We start from the raw sequence: 18,320 nt of genomic DNA, 5'->3' as shown, positions 1-18,320 counted from the left end.
TGTGTTACTGCGGCAGCTCTTCCAGTCCAAGCTGAGTCAGACGGGCTCTCTGGTGCCGGGGGCCCAGGGCCGCCCGGGGGGCCTGCGTGGGCCCAAAGCGGCCCTGCCGCTACGCAGGATGCCGTCCTCCGCCTCCCCTGGCAGTGCCGACACCGCCGCCCCCCCACCCACGCCAGCCACGGCGGTACCACGACCTCACCAAGGTACTGAGTGGCCCACAGCCCGAGTCCCAGAACACTACATGATGTCTTTGAGGTTATGTGTGGACCTGTTAGCTAAGCTATGGTCCAGCCACATAATAAGCTCAGCGTAGCTAAACAACCACACAAGGGTGACGTGTGTAAGGCAAGTCTCTTTCCCACCCTCTCTATTTGTTGTCTATCTCTCTCTCTCTCTCTCTCTCTCTCTCTCTCTCTCTCTCTCTCTCTCTCTCTCTCTCTCTCTCTCTCTCTCTCTCTCTCTCTCTCTCTCTCTCTATCTCTCTCTCTCTCTCTCTATCTCTCTCTCTCTCTCTCTCTCTCTCTCGCTTTGTCTATCTCCCTCCCTCTCTTCGTCTATATCCCTCCATCTCCCTCTCTCTCTCTCACTATCTCTCTCACTACCTCTCTCTCTCACTCCCTCTTGCTTGTGCTCTCTCTCTATCTCGCTTCTCTCTCTCTTTCCCTCTATCTCTCCCTCTCTCTATCCATCTCTCTCTTTCTTGCTTATCTCTCTCTCTATCTCTCTCCCTCTATATCCCTCTCTTTATCTATATCTCGTCTATCCTCGTCGCTCTCTATCTCTCGCTTCTCCCTCTCTATCTCTCTCTCTTTCTCTCTCCATCTCTATCCATATCTCTCTTGCTTCTCCCTCTCTCTCCCCCTCTCTTTCTCTCTATCTCACTCTCTCTCTCTCGCTTATCCCTCTCTATATCTCCCACTCTCTATCTCGCTCTTGCTTCCCGCTATCTCTCTATCTCTCTCTCCATATCTCTCTCCCGCTCTCTCTCCCTTTATCTCTCTCTCTCTCCTGGGCCCTCATTTATCAACAATGCTTAGAAAGTGTTCTATTTTGCTCCGGGGTTGTCACCAGCTTGGCTGGCCGTTCACACTAATACAATTGGCTGTATTAGATGGTGGGAGAAGCTGGCGGGGTGGGTCCGGGTCGTTGTAAACAGCGACTCCTACAGTTCGGTCGGGGCGCCTGCTAAGCGCGGATAGGACCTGAGTGGGATAGTGTGATCCTTCCACACGCTACGCCCCTCTCAGGGAGGATCCGCGCTGCCAGGTGAAAAGAAGCGGTTGATTGGCTGGATGTGTGTCGGAGGAAGCACGTGATAGCCTCCACTCTCCCAGATGATCTGACTGTGGGGGGTAAGTGCGCAGCGACCAGGAAGGGGATTGGGAATTGGCATACAACTAACATTGGGATGGGAGAAAAAATCTGAGGAAAATGGAGGGGGAAAAAGACCAAAAAAAAAAAAAAAAACGTGTTCTATTTTTCTTCTTAAGCACAGAATTTAGAATGTGTGTACGCACAGAAACATTTATCACACTTGCGTACACAGGTTCTACGCACACTCTGTGTTGATAAATACCATTTGTTCTACGCTCCACGCTCGTGCGCGATTTTAAGTATTTGCATATAGCACCGCCCATAATTAACCATATACGGTAATGGAACACCCCCATGAAATGTGGAAAAGTGGACTAAGCCGAGCGAAGCGTGTTATGGGAGAAATACGCGACAGGCTGACAGACAGACATGTACACGTACGGTGATGTCGGATATGATATCTATTAACTTCCTAAAGACCATTGCTGCCTGGGCAGCGCAAACACTAATAAAGACCATTAACCACTGTTTGCCATTGGTGTCATTAATAACCATGCTGGAATATGCCTTTTTTTTTCGTTTCGTTCGATTAATACCCAGGGATTAAAGTTCTCCGTCAATGTTCTACCTGCATATGATTTGTAGAGGCATACAATCTATTTTGATGTCGGTATTAGGTAGCCTATATAAACAATAATACAAGAGCATATACAAGAACAATGAATCTCACTGCCATAGCCTACGCCATGTGAAGCCTGCCTATATGTGATCAATACAAACATGAACTTGAATTCCATCATGTCTGTGTGCGGGAGCTCACAAGGCTGTTGTCACAATGTAAATAAAAACATGCACTGAAAAGTTACAGTATGTAGTTGGTTGTTTTATTTAATGAATTGAAAACATGCAGCATCGCCTTCCTCCCGGCATGCAGCAACGACATGTATCAGGCAAATGCGCATCGCAACATTGACTGAGTGGAATCCCTTTCTATTCACATAACTGCATTTGTGATGGAGCTTTGACAGCTACATGGGTGGTACAGTAACAGTCTATTGCTCGATCCATCTCCAATATCACGATGGACCGTGCCGGTAGCCAAAGAGAGTGGAGACTGACTTGAATGTGCACAGGATGGCATTTTTGCATTTTGTTCCACGCTCCAATTCCGGTCTCAAATTGCGGTACAAATGAAGGAGGTGTCTTGGGTATAGCGGACTCTAGTTAATATTATGTTCTCTCTGCAATTAGACTGCCCCTCATTCATTCATTCATTCATTCCTATCTGCTATCTGTGAAAACAGTTCCCCGCGAGCGCAGTCAGTGCACCCCGTATATTCCGATAACCCTATATATAAATCATGCTGCATTCATTCGGAAAGAAAGACCTATTCCAAATGCTATATTTATAGGGTTTGACAATAATTACACTACTGTCGCTATTTTACAATGAACTATAATGAATTACGGGTCATACACAGAACACGCCAGTGTTGAAACTAATGCACGGAAGCTTATTTCCGCATTGCAATAATAATATTCTACCACCGGGCGCCAGGTACGCATGGTCGGAGCTGTGCGTAAATATACGCACAAAGTCAAGCACACATTGAAATTGATTGAAGTCCCACACTTTGCTTAGAAATGATCGTACGCACGGGTTACGCACATATCTGTGCGTACGCACGATTGATAAATGAGGGCCCTGATCTTTATCTCTCTCCCTATCTCTCTCCTGCTCTTTCTATCTTTCTATATCTCTCTCCATATCTCTCTACCGCTATCTCTCTCTATCTCTCTCTATATCTCTATCGCTCTCTCCTGCTCTCTCCCTATCTATGTATCTCTCTCTATCTCTCTATATCTCTCCTGCTCTCTTTCCCTATCTCTGTCTTTGAGGTATTTGTGGACATGTTAGCTAAGCTGTGGTCCAGCCACATAATAAGCTCAACAGCCACATAAGGGTGACGTTTGTAAGGCAAGTCTTGGATATAATATGGCAGTTTGCAGCAGACTAATAACGTTAACTTTAATCACGTTAAGTAACAACGTTATCTAGGTCACACACACACACATAACATCAGGCTATATTTAGGGGTGAATTCGGACAGCGAGTGTAGATGCAGGTCTACATCTAAATCAAATGTATTTGTAAGGCCCGACAACACATGTTAATGTCCCCATGTGCCGGACACGTCTTCTTTAAACAAGTCAAGTGTAAGGGTTCGGTGTAAGGGTAGGTGAGGAGACCCCAAATGCAGAACTCGATCAGAGAGAGTAGAGGCAGAGACGACGGAATGAAAATGAATGGGCTTTTACTATAACAGTTGCAAATAAGGATACACGTTGAAACGGTTACAAACAAAAGCGAACTGTAAAACCCGGAAATAAAACTCAGCAGTGCTGGAAAAATGTGGACTAGGGATAAGGAACGGACTCACTGGAAAATACAGGAGTGAACAGAGTGAGTGACCGAACACAAGGTTGCAAAACAAAACAATGACACGACAGGGAATGTGAGAAACGGGCAGGTATAAATACTGCCCGTGATTACTAATGAGTGCCAGCTGGTTTAAGGCCAGGCATGGCCAAGACTGGTGAACACAAAATATTAGTAAAAATAAATCTCACACTAAAAATAAAAGCATATGTAAAGGAATTATCTTACTGGAAACATACATATAAAGAGATACCTTTTTCTGGAAACATATGTAAAGGATTAACCCTTTCAGGAAACATATGTAAAGGATAACCCTTTCAGGAAACATATGTAAAGGATAAACCTTAATGGAAACATATGAAAAGGATAAACCTTTCAGGAAACATATGTAAAGGATAAACCTTAATGGAAACATATGAAAAGATAAACCTTTTAAACACAAGCTAAACCGGGGAAACACAACATGAATAGAGGCAGCACAGCATTAATCATAGTATTAATAGTATCCAGTAAACCTAGGAGGTTCAGTATCTGGAGCGTTTGGCCACCAGAGGGCGGCAGAAAACCACTGTTCATATTGTTCAGGTAGGGTCCCTGGCTGGGACCATGACATCAAGAAGAAACATCACAATAAATCAAGAACAAAACAAAAACACCATGAAGTCCAAAATAAATAAAATAAATGAATGCAAAACTCCCAGACATACCCCACGCGAAGGTAAGGAAAAACTCACTAAAAACCTAGCAGTAGGGAAAAATGCACCACAGGCAATGCGGAGGAGAGAAACCTTAGAAGGGCCGTTCACGGGGGGATCTCGCTTCTTAGATGTCGGTGATAGTAGTGTTGCAATAAAAACATCTCATTGTCTCTGCGGATTAACCAAATGTTTGCTGAGGGTAAACTGAACTGATCTTAACCTCTTGGATCAGTCTACTACCTGTTATTCTATATTCTATAATAATATTTCAAATAGCATTGGTCCGGATGGGAGAATTCAGTACTGTATCTACAGAACCTTCTGTTTAATCATCTTCCTTTTATTAATTTCCTTAGATTTTTGTGTACACGTGATCTCAAGAAGGTACTGAACGAGATGAGTGGCAGTTCTTCAGGTCATTATTAGCATGGTGTTATTCACTGTCAAAGATGCAAAGAAAAATCCTAATTCATATTCTCCTTTGTTTCATCACAATTTAAGCAAGCCTAGTAATAGACACAATATTTCTGACACTGGGAATACATTCACTGAGACCCATAGATGTCCCTAGATACCAGGGCCCTCATTCATCAACGTGACGTAGAAAATGTTCTATTTCCATACTTAAGCACAGATTTTAGAATGTGTGCACGCACAAAAAAAACGGGATTCATCACACGTGCGTACACAGGTCCTACGCACACCTGTCATGATAATATGACTTTGATCCTACGACGAGGCTCGTGCACACTTTCACGTATTTGCATACCAGAACCGCCCCGATTAACCATATACGGTAATGGACCACCCCCATGAAATGTGGAAAAGTGGACTAAGCCGAGAGTGTTGTACACTGTCGGATATTATATCTATTAACTTCCTAAAAGACCATTGCTGCCTGGACACCGCAAACACTAATAAAGACCATTAACCACTGTTTTGCCGTTGCCCATTAGTGTCATTAATGCATGCTGGAATAAGAATGCCTTTCTTAATTTATTTTTAATATTAATAATTATTATAATACAATAAAAGACAGCGCCATCTTTTAATACACATATATTGTACAGTAACGTCAAATAAATACTACAGTCCCCGCTGAAATAAAGGTTCTGCACGCACATACCAGCAGTGATCTACAGCATAAAAGATAGCCACTTTATAATACTATTCTGAGTAGATAATTCATCTGTATCGCAACAGAGTCACGGATCTGGTCGGGGCAGGTAGCATTATGTCGGGAAAATCTTTATGAAATAAACGAAAGTGAATTAAAGAATTTAAAAACAAAGTTTAGCATATTAAATCGTTTTATAAGCTTTCTGAGTAGATAATTCATCTGTATCGCAACAGAGTCACGGATCTGGTCGGGGCAGGTAGCATTATGTCGGGAAAATCTTTATGAAATAAACAAAAGTGAATTAAAGAATTTAAAACGAAGTTTAGCATATTAAATCGTTTTATAAGCTTATAGCTTTTTTCGTGCTGATTTGAGAAGGGTCCAGCTGCAGAGCCGGAGAGCAACTCTCAGGGCCAAGATAGCACTTATACTATTTTGAGAGAGACAGCAGAGAGACAGACAGCAGAGAGACAGACAGACAGACAGACACTGTTCCACAGTGTGTGTGTGTGTGTGTGTGTGTGTGTGTGTGTGTGTGTGTGTGTGTGTGTGTGTGTGTGTGTGTGTGTGTGTGTGTGTGTGTGTGTGTGTGTGTGTGTGTGTGTGTGTGTGCGTGCGTGTGGGTGTGTGTGTGTGTGTGTGTGTGTGTGTGTGCGTGCGTGTGGGTGTGTGTGTGTGTGTGTGTGTGCGCGCGTGCGTGTGCGCGTGCGTGCGTGCGTGTGTGTGTGTGTGTGACTACTAGTCTAATAGTAGAGACTCAGCCCCCCCCCCCCTCTGGACCACCTCCCAGTAGAGACTTCTCTAGGAAGAAGACGAAGATGAGGATTAAGGTGAGACACTGCAGGTGAATAGGCAAATATACTTTTTTTGTTGATTTTGAGATTTTGTTATATTCTGCTTCCTAAACATGTCTTCTATGAAACTAGTGACAATAAAACGTCAATAACACACATTTAGTTGTTTATTTTACTTCATTTTGCCTTATTGCACCCATAAATGTCCACATATTTAATGGGGAAGTGCCTCATTTGCATATATAAACATACATTTCAGAAAACTTGTCTCTACTAGGAGGTGGTCCAGAGGGGGGGGGGGGGGGTCTCTACTAGGAGACTAGTGGTCACACACACACTGTGGAACAGTGTCTATCTGTCTGTCTGTCTGTCAGTCTGTCTCTCTGCTGTCTGTCTCTCCGGCTCTGCAGCTGGACCTTCTCAAATAAGCACGGAAAAGCTTTTAAGCTTATAGCTCCAATTTGGGTCCCAAATTGCGGTACAAATGAAGGAGGTGTCTCGGGTAGTGGACTCTAGTTAATATTATGTTCTCTCTGCAATTAGACTGCCCCTCATTCATTCATTCATCCCTATCTGATGCTATCTCTGAAAACAGGTCCTGCGAGCGCAGTCAGTGCACCCGATAACGCTATATATATAAACCTGCATTCATTCGGAGAGAAAGACCTATTCCATATGCTATTTAGGGTTTGACAATAATTACACTAATATCGTTATTTCACAATGAACAATAATGAATCACGGGGGTCATACAGAACACGTCAGTCAAGCTTATTTCCGCGTTGAAACTAATGCATGCAACTGATCTATGCCATCCGTCTGCAGTCCCCATATTCTACCACAGGGCGTCAGCTAAGCATGGTCCGACCTGTGCTTAAATATACGCACAAAGTCAAGCACAAGTTCAAATAGATAAATCCCACACTTTGCTTAGGAATGGTCGTACGCACGGCTTAAGCACATATCTGTGCGTAAGTCAGGTTGATACATGAGGGCCCAGGAACATGCAAATGCACCTTGTAGAAGTGGAGCAATATTCCATTTACTTAGGTATGTATTTTAGGCAGATTTTCTGAAAATAGGGCTCCGGCTTAAGAGGTTAACCTGATCCTGGATCAGTATACTACCTGTGATCATGATGACTGTATCTTAATAAGCTGCTCCTGGATCAGTCTACTACCTGTGATCATGATGACTGTATCTTAATAAGCTGCTCCTGGATCAGTCTACTACCTGTGATCATGATGACTGTATCTTAATAAGCTGCTCCTGGATCAGTCTACTACCTGTGATCATGATGACTGTATCTTAACCCTTTCACTGCTGCACTACAGAACGGTTAACCCTTTCACTGAGACAATGCAGAAGGTCAACCCACTGGAGCACGGCAAAGGGTTTGTTAGCTTTTTCACTACCACACCACAGAAGGTTAACCCTTTACTATCACACTACAGATGGTTTAGCCTCTGTAGTGTGATAGTAAAGGGTTAACCTTATGTAGTGTGGTAGTGAAAGGGTTAAGCTGCTCCTGGATGACCACCATCGCCTCCAATGTCAGCCTTCAGTCATTCACATAAGATTAGCACATGTCCCTCCATGACTCATGGAAGGTCTTTTTGACGGTCTCCAAAACATGCATCCTTGATGTATCATGCCTCTGTTGTTGTCTGTGTTTAGGCCTGTCCCCGACTAAGGATTTGTGTAGTCGACTTTGATTGGCCAAAATTTGCCGATAGTCAACTGGTAGTCGTCTACCCCCCCTGAATGCAAAAGAAAAAAATCATTATCATTCTATTTGGGCTGTGGGGGTGCTTAATGTCTAAAGGAGTCGACTGAAGGCTTCTTGTTCTCTGAGAAAGCATGCAATTGGTCCATTGATGGATACACCTTGATAATTTGTCTAGTGTGTTCATTAGACGGGTGAAATCCTCTTTCAGTGCCTCTGTGCCCGTTTTCTTAGGCAGTTAGCCTCGCTGGTATGCGCGCCATTAGCGTTAGCCAGGCTTCTAGACCTCTTTGCTTTTGGAAAGAATGATAAAAGAATATATTTATATTATTATTATTGATTCTTTTGCATTCGACTAAGAGGTTGGCAGTCGACCACGGCTCCTTTCGATCGATTAGTCGACTATTCGACTAGTCGAGGTCAGCCCTATCTGTGTTATAAAAAGAAAAGACTACATCACTCCACAGTTGACAGAGTAGCAACGGTGGACGGGGCTTGGTGGCGAAACCAGGGCTCTCACCGTATCATCTGTGCTTTAGTTAGAGAGTTCACATGTGGCAGTGAAAGGGTTAACCTGCTGTAGTGTGGTAGTGAAAGGTTTACCTTCTGTAGTGTGGTAGTGAAAGGTTAACCTTGTGTAGTGTGGTAGTGAAAGGTTAACCTGCTGTAGTGTGGTAGTGAATGGTTAACCATCTGTAGTGTGGTAGTGAAAGGTTAACCTTATGTAGTGTGGTGGTGAAAGGTTAACCGTCTGGAGTGTGGTAGTGAAAGGTTAACCTTCTTTTTTTGTATCTACTTTTTCTGTGATTTTTCTCCCCATCCCAATTTACCTCTTGTGCCAATTCTCCCTCCCTTGTCCTGATCGTTGCTTGCATATGCCGCCCACTGGCCGGTTGTAGGGAGGATAGAAGCCTTGCATCGCATGTCCCCTCCGATACATGTGGAGGCAGCCTGTCACATCTTTTCACCTGCCAGCGCGGACTCTCATTTGGCGAGGAGTAACACGTAGGAGGCTACCACTGCCCCCGCCATTTTCCTGACTTTGCTGTGCAGGCGCCCCAACCGACCTGTAGGAGTCGCTGTTCACAACGACCAGACTACCACCCTTCGACTTCCCACCCGCTAACTTTGCCAATTGAGTTAGTATGACGGCCGGCCCAAGCCGGAGGCAACGCCGACAGCCGGATTCGAACCCGGTGTCTCTTGTGTTGGTGACGAGCGCAATGTCCGCTGCGCCACCCAGCTGCCACCTTAACCTTCTGTAGTGTGGTAGTGAAAGGTTAACCTTCTGTAGTATGGTAGTGAAAGGGTTAACCTTCTGTAGTGTGAAAGTGAAAGGTTAACCTTCTGTAGTGTGGTAGTGACAGGTTAACCGTCTGTAGTGTGGTAGTGAAAGGGCTAACCATCTGTAGTCTGGTAGTGAAATGGTTAACCTTCTGTTGTGTGGTAGTGAAAGGTTAACCTTCTGTAGTGTGATAGTGAAAGGTTAACCGTCTGTAGTGTGGTAGTGAAAGATTAACCTTCTTTAGTGTGGTAGTGAAAGGTTAACCTTCTGTAGTGTGGTAGTGAAAGGTTAACCTTCAGTAGTGTGGTAGTGAAAGGTTAACCTTCTGTAGTGTGGTAGTGAAAGGGTTAACCTTATGTAGTGTGGTAGTGAAAGGTTAACCTTCTGTAGTTTGGTAGTGAAAGGTTAACCGTCTGTAGTGTGGTAGTGAAAGGGTTAACCTTCTGTAGTGGTAGTGAAAGGTTAACCTTATGTAGTGTGGTAGTGAAAGGGTTAACCTTCTGTAGTGTGGTAGTGAAAGGTTAACCTTCTGTAGTGTGGTAGTGAAAGGGTTAACCTTATGTAGTGTGGTAGTGAGAGGTTAACATTGTGTAGTGTGGTAGTGAAAGGGTTAACCTTCTGTAGTGTCGTAGTGAAATGTTAACCTTGTGTAGTGTGGTAGTGAAAGGGTTAACCTTCTGTAGTGTGGTAGTGAAAGGTTAACCGTATGTAGTGTGGTAGTGAAAAGGTTAACCGTCTGTAGTGTGGTAGTGAAAGGTTAACCTTCTGTAGTGTGGTAGTGAAAGGGTTAACCTTATGTAGTGTGGTAGTGAAAGGTTAACCTTGTGTAGTGTGGTAGTGAAAGGTAAACCGTCTGTAGTGTGGTAGTGAAATGTTAACCGTCTGTAGTGTGGTAGTGAAAGGTTAACCTTCTGTAGTGTGGTAGTGAAAGGGTTAACCTTCTGTAGTGTGGTAGTGAAAGGTTAACCTTCTGTAGAGTGGTAGTGAAAGGGTTAACCTTATGTAGTGTGGTAGTGAGAGGTTAACCTTGTGTAGTGTGGTAGTGAAAGGGTTAACCTTCTGTAGTGTGGTAGTGAAAGGTTAACCTTGTGTAGTGTGGTAGTGAAAGGGTTAACCTTCTGTAGTGTGGTAGTGAAAGGTTACCTTCTGTAGTGTGGTAGTGAAAAGGTTAACCGTCTGTAGTGTGGTAGTGAAAGGTTAACCTTCTGTAGTGTGGTAGTGAAAGGGTTAACCTTATGTAGTGTGGTAGTAAAAGGTTAACCTTGTGTAGTGTGGTAGTGAAAGGTAAACCGTCTGTAGTGTGGTAGTGAAAGGGTTAACCGTCTGTAGTGTGGTAGTGAAATGTTAACCTTCTGTAGTGTGGTAGTGAAAGGGTTAACCTTCTGTAGTGTGGTAGTGAAAGGTTAACCTTCTGTAGTGTGGTAGTGAAAGGTTAACCTTATGTAGTGTGGTAGTGAAAGGGTTAACCTTCTGTAGTGTGGTAGTGAAAGGTTAACCTTCTGTAGTGTGGTAGTGAAAGGGTTAACCTTCTGTAGTGTGGTAGTGAAAGGTTAACCTTCTGTAGTGTGGTAGTGAAAGGTTAACCTTCTGTAGTGTGGTAGTGAAAGGGTTAACCTTCTGTAGTGTGGTAGTGAAAGGGTTAACCTTCTGTAGTGTGGTAGTGAAAGGTTAACCTTCTGTAGTGTGGTAGTGAAAGGGTTAACCTTCTGTAGTGTGGTAGTGAAAGGTTAACCTTCTGTAGTGTGGTAGTGAAAGGTTAACCGTCTGTAGTGTGGTAGTGAAAGGGTTAACCTTCTGTAGTGGTAGTGAAAGGTTAACCTTATGTAGTGTGGTAGTGAAAGGGTTAACCTTCTGTAGTGTGGTAGTGAAAGGTTAACCTTCTGTAGTGTGGTAGTGAAAGGGTTAACCTTATGTAGTGTGGTAGTGAGAGGTTAACATTGTGTAGTGTGGTAGTGAAAGGGTTAACCTTCTGTAGTGTCGTAGTGAAATGTTAACCTTGTGTAGTGTGGTAGTGAAAGGGTTAACCTTCTGTAGTGTGGTAGTGAAAGGTTAACCTTGTGTAGTGTGGTAGTGAAAGGTAAACCGTCTGTAGTGTGGTAGTGAAATGTTAACCGTCTGTAGTGTGGTAGTGAAAGGTTAACCTTCTGTAGTGTGGTAGTGAAAGGGTTAACCTTCTGTAGTGTGGTAGTGAAAGGTTAACCTTCTGTAGAGTGGTAGTGAAAGGGTTAACCTTATGTAGTGTGGTAGTGAGAGGTTAACCTTGTGTAGTGTGGTAGTGAAAGGGTTAACCTTCTGTAGTGTGGTAGTGAAAGGTTAACCTTGTGTAGTGTGGTAGTGAAAGGGTTAACCTTCTGTAGTGTGGTAGTGAAAGGTTACCTTCTGTAGTGTGGTAGTGAAAAGGTTAACCGTCTGTAGTGTGGTAGTGAAAGGTTAACCTTCTGTAGTGTGGTAGTGAAAGGGTTAACCTTATGTAGTGTGGTAGTAAAAGGTTAACCTTGTGTAGTGTGGTAGTGAAAGGTAAACCGTCTGTAGTGTGGTAGTGAAAGGGTTAACCGTCTGTAGTGTGGAAGTGAAATGTTAACCTTCTGTAGTGTGGTAGTGAAAGGGTTAACCTTCTGTAGTGTGGTAGTGAAAGGTTAACCTTCTGTAGTGTGGTAGTGAAAGGTTAACCTTCTGTAGTGTGGTAGTGAAAGGGTTAACCTTCTGTAGTGTGTTAGTGAAAGGTTAACCTTCTGTAGTGTGGTAGTGAAAGGGTTAACCTTCTGTAGTGTGGTAGTGAAAGGTTAACCTTCTGTAGTGTGGTAGTGAAAGGTTAACCTTCTGTAGTGTGGTAGTGAATGGGTTAACCTTCTGTAGTGTGGTAGTGAAAGGGTTAACCTTCTGTAGTGTGGTAGTGAAAGGTTAACCTTCTGTAGTGTGGTAGTGAAAGGGTTAACCTTCTGTAGTGTGGTAGTGAAAGGTTAACCTTCTGTAGTGTGGTAGTGAAAGGTTAACCGTCTGTAGTGTGGTAGTGAAAGGGTTAACCTTCTGTAGTGGTAGTGAAAGGTTAACCTTATGTAGTGTGGTAGTGAAAGGGTTAACCTTCTGTAGTGTGGTAGTGAAAGGTTAACCTTCTGTAGTGTGGTAGTGAAAGGGTTAACCTTATGTAGTGTGGTAGTGAGAGGTTAACATTGTGTAGTGTGGTAGTGAAAGGGTTAACCTTCTGTAGTGTCGTAGTGAAATGTTAACCTTGTGTAGTGTGGTAGTGAAAGGGTTAACCTTCTGTAGTGTGGTAGTGAAAGGTTAACCTTATGTAGTGTGGTAGTGAAAAGGTTAACCGTCTGTAGTGTGGTAGTGAAAGGTTAACCTTATGTAGTGTGGTAGTGAAAAGGTTAACCGTCTGTAGTGTGGTAGTGAAAGGTTAACCTTCTGTAGTGTGGTAGTGAAAGGGTTAACCTTATGTAGTGTGGTAGTAAAAGGTTAACCTTGTGTAGTGTGGTAGTGAAAGGTTAACCTTCTGTAGTGTGGTAGTGAAAGGGTTAACCTTCTGTAGTGTGGTAGTGAAAGGTTAACCTGCTGTAGTGTGGTAGTGAAAGGTTAACCGTCTGTAGTGTGGTAGTGAAAGGTTAACCGTCTGTAGTGTGGTAGTGAAAGGGTTAACCTTCTGTAGTGTGGTAGTGAAAGGTTAACCTTCTGTAGTGTGGTAGTGAAAGGGTTAACCTTCTGTAGTGTGGTAGTGAAATGTTAACCTTCTGTAGAGTGGTAGTGAAAGGGTTAACCTTATGTAGTGTGGTAGTGAAAGGGTTATCCTTCTGTAGTGTGGTAGTGAAAGGTTAACCTTGTGTAGTGTGGTAGTGAAAGGGTTAACCTTCTGTAGTGTGGTAGTGAAAGGTTAACCTTCTGTAGTGTGGTAGTGAAAGGGTTAACCTTCTGTAGTGTGGTAGTGAAAGGGTTAACCGTCTGTAGTGTGGTAGTGAAAGGGTTAACCTTCTGTAGTGTGGTAGTGAAAGGGTTAACCTTATGTAGTGTGGTAGTGAGAGGTTAACCTTGTGTAGTGTGGTAGTGAAAGGGTTAACCTTCTGTAGTGTGGTAGTGAAAGGTTAACCTTGTGTAGTGTGGTAGTGAAAGGGTTAACCTTCTGTAGTGTGGTAGTGAAAGGTTACCTTCTGTAGTGTGGTAGTGAAAAGGTTAACCGTCTGTAGTGTGGTAGTGAAAGGTTAACCTTCTGTAGTGTGGTAGTGAAAGGGTTAACCTTCTGTAGTGTGGTAGTGAAAGGGTTAACCTTCTGTAGTGTGGTAGTGAAAGGTTACCCTTCTGTAGTGTGGTAGTGGAAGGTTAACCTTGTGTAGTGTGGTAGTGAAAGGGTTAACCTTCTGTAGTGTGGTAGTGAAAGGTTACCTTCTGTAGTGTGGTAGTGAAAAGGTTAACCGTCTGTAGTGTGGTAGTGAAAGGTTAACCTTCTGTAGTGTGGTAGTGAAAGGGTTAACCTTATGTAGTGTGGTAGTAAAAGGTTAACCTTGTGTAGTGTGGTAGTGAAAGGTAAACCGTCTGTAGTGTGGTAGTGAAAGGGTTAACCGTCTGTAGTGTGGTAGTGAAATGTTAACCTTCTGTAGTGTGGTAGTGAAAGGGTTAACCTTCTGTAGTGTGGTAGTGAAAGGTTAACCTTCTGTAGTGTGGTAGTGAAAGGTTAACCTTCTGTAGTGTGGTAGTGAAAGGGTTAACCTTCTGTAGTGTGGTAGTGAAAGGTTAACCTTCTGTAGTGTGGTAGTGAAAGGGTTAACCTTCTGTAGTGTGGTAGTGAAAGGTTAACCTTCTGTAGTGTGGTAGTGAAAGGTTAACCTTCTGTAGTGTGGTAGTGAAAGGGTTAACCTTCTGTAGTGTGGTAGTGAAAGGGTTAACCTTCTGTAGTGTGGTAGTGAAAGGTTAACCTTCTGTAGTGTGGTAGTGAAAGGGTTAACCTTCTGTAGTGTGGTAGTGAAAGGTTAACCTTCTGTAGTGTGGTAGTGAAAGGTTAACCGTCTGTAGTGTGGTAGTGAAAGGGTTAACCTTCTGTAGTGGTAGTGAAAGGTTAACCTTATGTAGTGTGGTAGTGAAAGGGTTAACCTTCTGTAGTGTGGTAGTGAAAGGTTAACCTTCTGTAGTGTGGTAGTGAAAGGGTTAACCTTATGTAGTGTGGTAGTGAGAGGTTAACATTGTGTAGTGTGGTAGTGAAAGGGTTAACCTTCTGTAGTGTCGTAGTGAAATGTTAACCTTGTGTAGTGTGGTAGTGAAAGGGTTAACCTTCTGTAGTGTGGTAGTGAAAGGTTAACCTTGTGTAGTGTGGTAGTGAAAGGTAAACCGTCTGTAGTGTGGTAGTGAAATGTTAACCGTCTGTAGTGTGGTAGTGAAAGGTTAACCTTCTGTAGTGTGGTAGTGAAAGGGTTAACCTTCTGTAGTGTGGTAGTGAAAGGTTAACCTTCTGTAGAGTGGTAGTGAAAGGGTTAACCTTATGTAGTGTGGTAGTGAGAGGTTAACCTTGTGTAGTGTGGTAGTGAAAGGGTTAACCTTCTGTAGTGTGGTAGTGAAAGGTTAACCTTGTGTAGTGTGGTAGTGAAAGGGTTAACCTTCTGTAGTGTGGTAGTGAAAGGTTACCTTCTGTAGTGTGGTAGTGAAAAGGTTAACCGTCTGTAGTGTGGTAGTGAAAGGTTAACCTTCTGTAGTGTGGTAGTGAAAGGGTTAACCTTATGTAGTGTGGTAGTAAAAGGTTAACCTTGTGTAGTGTGGTAGTGAAAGGTAAACCGTCTGTAGTGTGGTAGTGAAAGGGTTAACCGTCTGTAGTGTGGAAGTGAAATGTTAACCTTCTGTAGTGTGGTAGTGAAAGGGTTAACCTTCTGTAGTGTGGTAGTGAAAGGTTAACCTTCTGTAGTGTGGTAGTGAAAGGTTAACCTTCTGTAGTGTGGTAGTGAAAGGGTTAACCTTCTGTAGTGTGTTAGTGAAAGGTTAACCTTCTGTAGTGTGGTAGTGAAAGGGTTAACCTTCTGTAGTGTGGTAGTGAAAGGTTAACCTTCTGTAGTGTGGTAGTGAAAGGTTAACCTTCTGTAGTGTGGTAGTGAATGGGTTAACCTTCTGTAGTGTGGTAGTGAAAGGGTTAACCTTCTGTAGTGTGGTAGTGAAAGGTTAACCTTCTGTAGTGTGGTAGTGAAAGGGTTAACCTTCTGTAGTGTGGTAGTGAAAGGTTAACCTTCTGTAGTGTGGTAGTGAAAGGTTAACCGTCTGTAGTGTGGTAGTGAAAGGGTTAACCTTCTGTAGTGGTAGTGAAAGGTTAACCTTATGTAGTGTGGTAGTGAAAGGGTTAACCTTCTGTAGTGTGGTAGTGAAAGGTTAACCTTCTGTAGTGTGGTAGTGAAAGGGTTAACCTTATGTAGTGTGGTAGTGAGAGGTTAACATTGTGTAGTGTGGTAGTGAAAGGGTTAACCTTCTGTAGTGTCGTAGTGAAATGTTAACCTTGTGTAGTGTGGTAGTGAAAGGGTTAACCTTCTGTAGTGTGGTAGTGAAAGGTTAACCTTATGTAGTGTGGTAGTGAAAAGGTTAACCGTCTGTAGTGTGGTAGTGAAAGGTTAACCTTATGTAGTGTGGTAGTGAAAAGGTTAACCGTCTGTGGTGTGGTAGTGAAAGGTTAACCTTCTGTAGTGTGGTAGTGAAAGGGTTAACCTTATGTAGTGTGGTAGTAAAAGGTTAACCTTGTGTAGTGTGGTAGTGAAAGGTTAACCTTCTGTAGTGTGGTAGTGAAAGGGTTAACCTTCTGTAGTGTGGTAGTGAAAGGTTAACCTGCTGTAGTGTGGTAGTGAAAGGTTAACCGTCTGTAGTGTGGTAGTGAAAGGTTAACCGTCTGTAGTGTGGTAGTGAAAGGGTTAACCTTCTGTAGTGTGGTAGTGAAAGGTTAACCTTCTGTAGTGTGGTAGTGAAAGGGTTAACCTTCTGTAGTGTGGTAGTGAAATGTTAACCTTCTGTAGAGTGGTAGTGAAAGGGTTAACCTTATGTAGTGTGGTAGTGAAAGGGTTAACCTTCTGTAGTGTGGTAGTGAAAGGTTAACCTTGTGTAGTGTGGTAGTGAAAGGGTTAACCTTCTGTAGTGTGGTAGTGAAAGGTTAACCTTCTGTAGTGTGGTAGTGAAAGGGTTAACCTTCTGTAGTGTGGTAGTGAAAGGGTTAACCGTCTGTAGTGTGGTAGTGAAAGGGTTAACCTTCTGTAGTGTGGTAGTGAAAGGGTTAACCTTATGTAGTGTGGTAGTGAGAGGTTAACCTTGTGTAGTGTGGTAGTGAAAGGGTTAACCTTCTGTAGTGTGGTAGTGAAAGGTTAACCTTGTGTAGTGTGGTAGTGAAAGGGTTAACCTTCTGTAGTGTGGTAGTGAAAGGTTACCTTCTGTAGTGTGGTAGTGAAAAGGTTAACCGTCTGTAGTGTGGTAGTGAAAGGTTAACCTTCTGTAGTGTGGTAGTGAAAGGGTTAACCTTCTGTAGTGTGGTAGTGAAAGGGTTAACCTTCTGTAGTGTGGTAGTGAAAGGTTACCCTTCTGTAGTGTGGTAGTGAAAGGGTTAACCTTCTGTAGTGTGGTAGTGAAAGGGTTAAAGAGCGGCAGATTTGTCTCCAAACCCTATTGGTTTAACTGCAGAGCACCCGGAGAACAATGGGGCATTCTGTGACATAAGCTGCCGGAAGCTTGATGTTTCCGGAAGCTCGATGTTCCCATCGGAAGACCGGCTGTGCGGGCCGATCAATGGAAGAACAGGGAGAGTGTGTATCTGGGGGGGAGGGGGGGGGGGGGCTAATTTAGGCCACTTCCCACCACAGTGCTATTTATAAACCACTGGGAATTGAATTTGCTCATTCTTTCCTGACAACTGATAGAAACCCCACACGTGCACGTAGAGAACACGTGCACACACACACACACACACACACACACACACACACACACACACACACACACACACACACACACACACACACACACACACACACACACACACACACACACACACACACACAAACAAACATGTCATGACTATCCACTTTTCTCATGATGAGGGGATAAATAAAAACCACATTGCACCAACATGAAAACATTGTCTCATTCATATCCAGGCCAGTATTATGTCTCTGTCTCTCTCTCTCTCTCTCTCTCACCCCCTCTCTCTCTCTCTCTCTCTCGCTTCTCCCTCTATCTCCCGCTCTCTCTCACTTCTCCCTCTCTATCTCCGACTCTATCTTTCTCGCTTCTCTCTCTTCCTCTCTTTCTCTCTCTCATCTATCCCCCTATCTCTCTCTTTATCTCCCTTCTATCTCTCTATCTCTCTTGTTATCTCTCCCTCTATCCCTCTCTCTTGCTTCTCCGTGTGTGTGTGTGTGTGTGTACAGTATATCATGTCTTGGTAGTTGTGTAAGCTCCTTGGGGGGGGGGGCAGACCAGGGGCGTTTCTAGGGTTAGAAAACATTGGGGGCCTCAGCCCAGGGGGGTGGAGGGGGGGGGTCACCCCCCCCCCTTTTTTTTTTTTTTTTTTTTAAAGCACAGAAATACGCAATTTTAGAGTAATTAGAGATGAATACTGAATAACTAGAATCATTAGAGGTTCTCAAAGTGAGGTCCAAGTCCATGAGAGGGATCTGGGCAGTCCCCATAGAAAATTCAAAGTTAACAGGACCAAATCATCAGTTTCTTATTTATTTATTTATTTAGCCAGATAAAACATTGATCTGGTCCAAGAAGCCCCAACAGGAGTACAAATATACATATATACACATATATATATATATAATATATATACATATACTGTACATACATACACATATACACCAATAACAAAATAAAAACACAGTTAAGAATCATACAAATAAACAAACAAACATATGCACAGCCTATGTACAAAATAAATAAACAGTTCATCTCTAGTCTTTACAGTTTTCTTCAATTGCATAAACACTCAAATCA

The 18,320-nt window shown here is 43.3% G+C and overlaps 1 pseudogene across 1 annotated transcript in view; it reads left to right on the top strand.

Annotated features, from left to right (window-relative positions):
* The first annotated feature begins 4 nt into the window (after positions 1 to 4).
* Positions 5 to 18,320, top strand: part of LOC311228508 (unconventional myosin-XVI-like) — a 190,184-nt pseudogene continuing 171,868 nt past the window's right edge. The window contains exon 1 of the transcript in view: positions 5 to 203. The product of the transcript in view is annotated as an unconventional myosin-XVI-like (transcript). The remainder of the gene's footprint in view (positions 204 to 18,320) is intronic.

This window comes from Notolepis coatsorum, assembly GCF_963971535.1.
Source record: "Notolepis coatsorum genome assembly, chromosome: 5".
NCBI lineage: Eukaryota > Metazoa > Chordata > Actinopteri > Aulopiformes > Paralepididae > Notolepis > Notolepis coatsorum.
The sequence above is the reverse complement of the archived record's forward strand: the minus strand, read 5'-3'. Positions and strand labels throughout refer to the sequence as shown.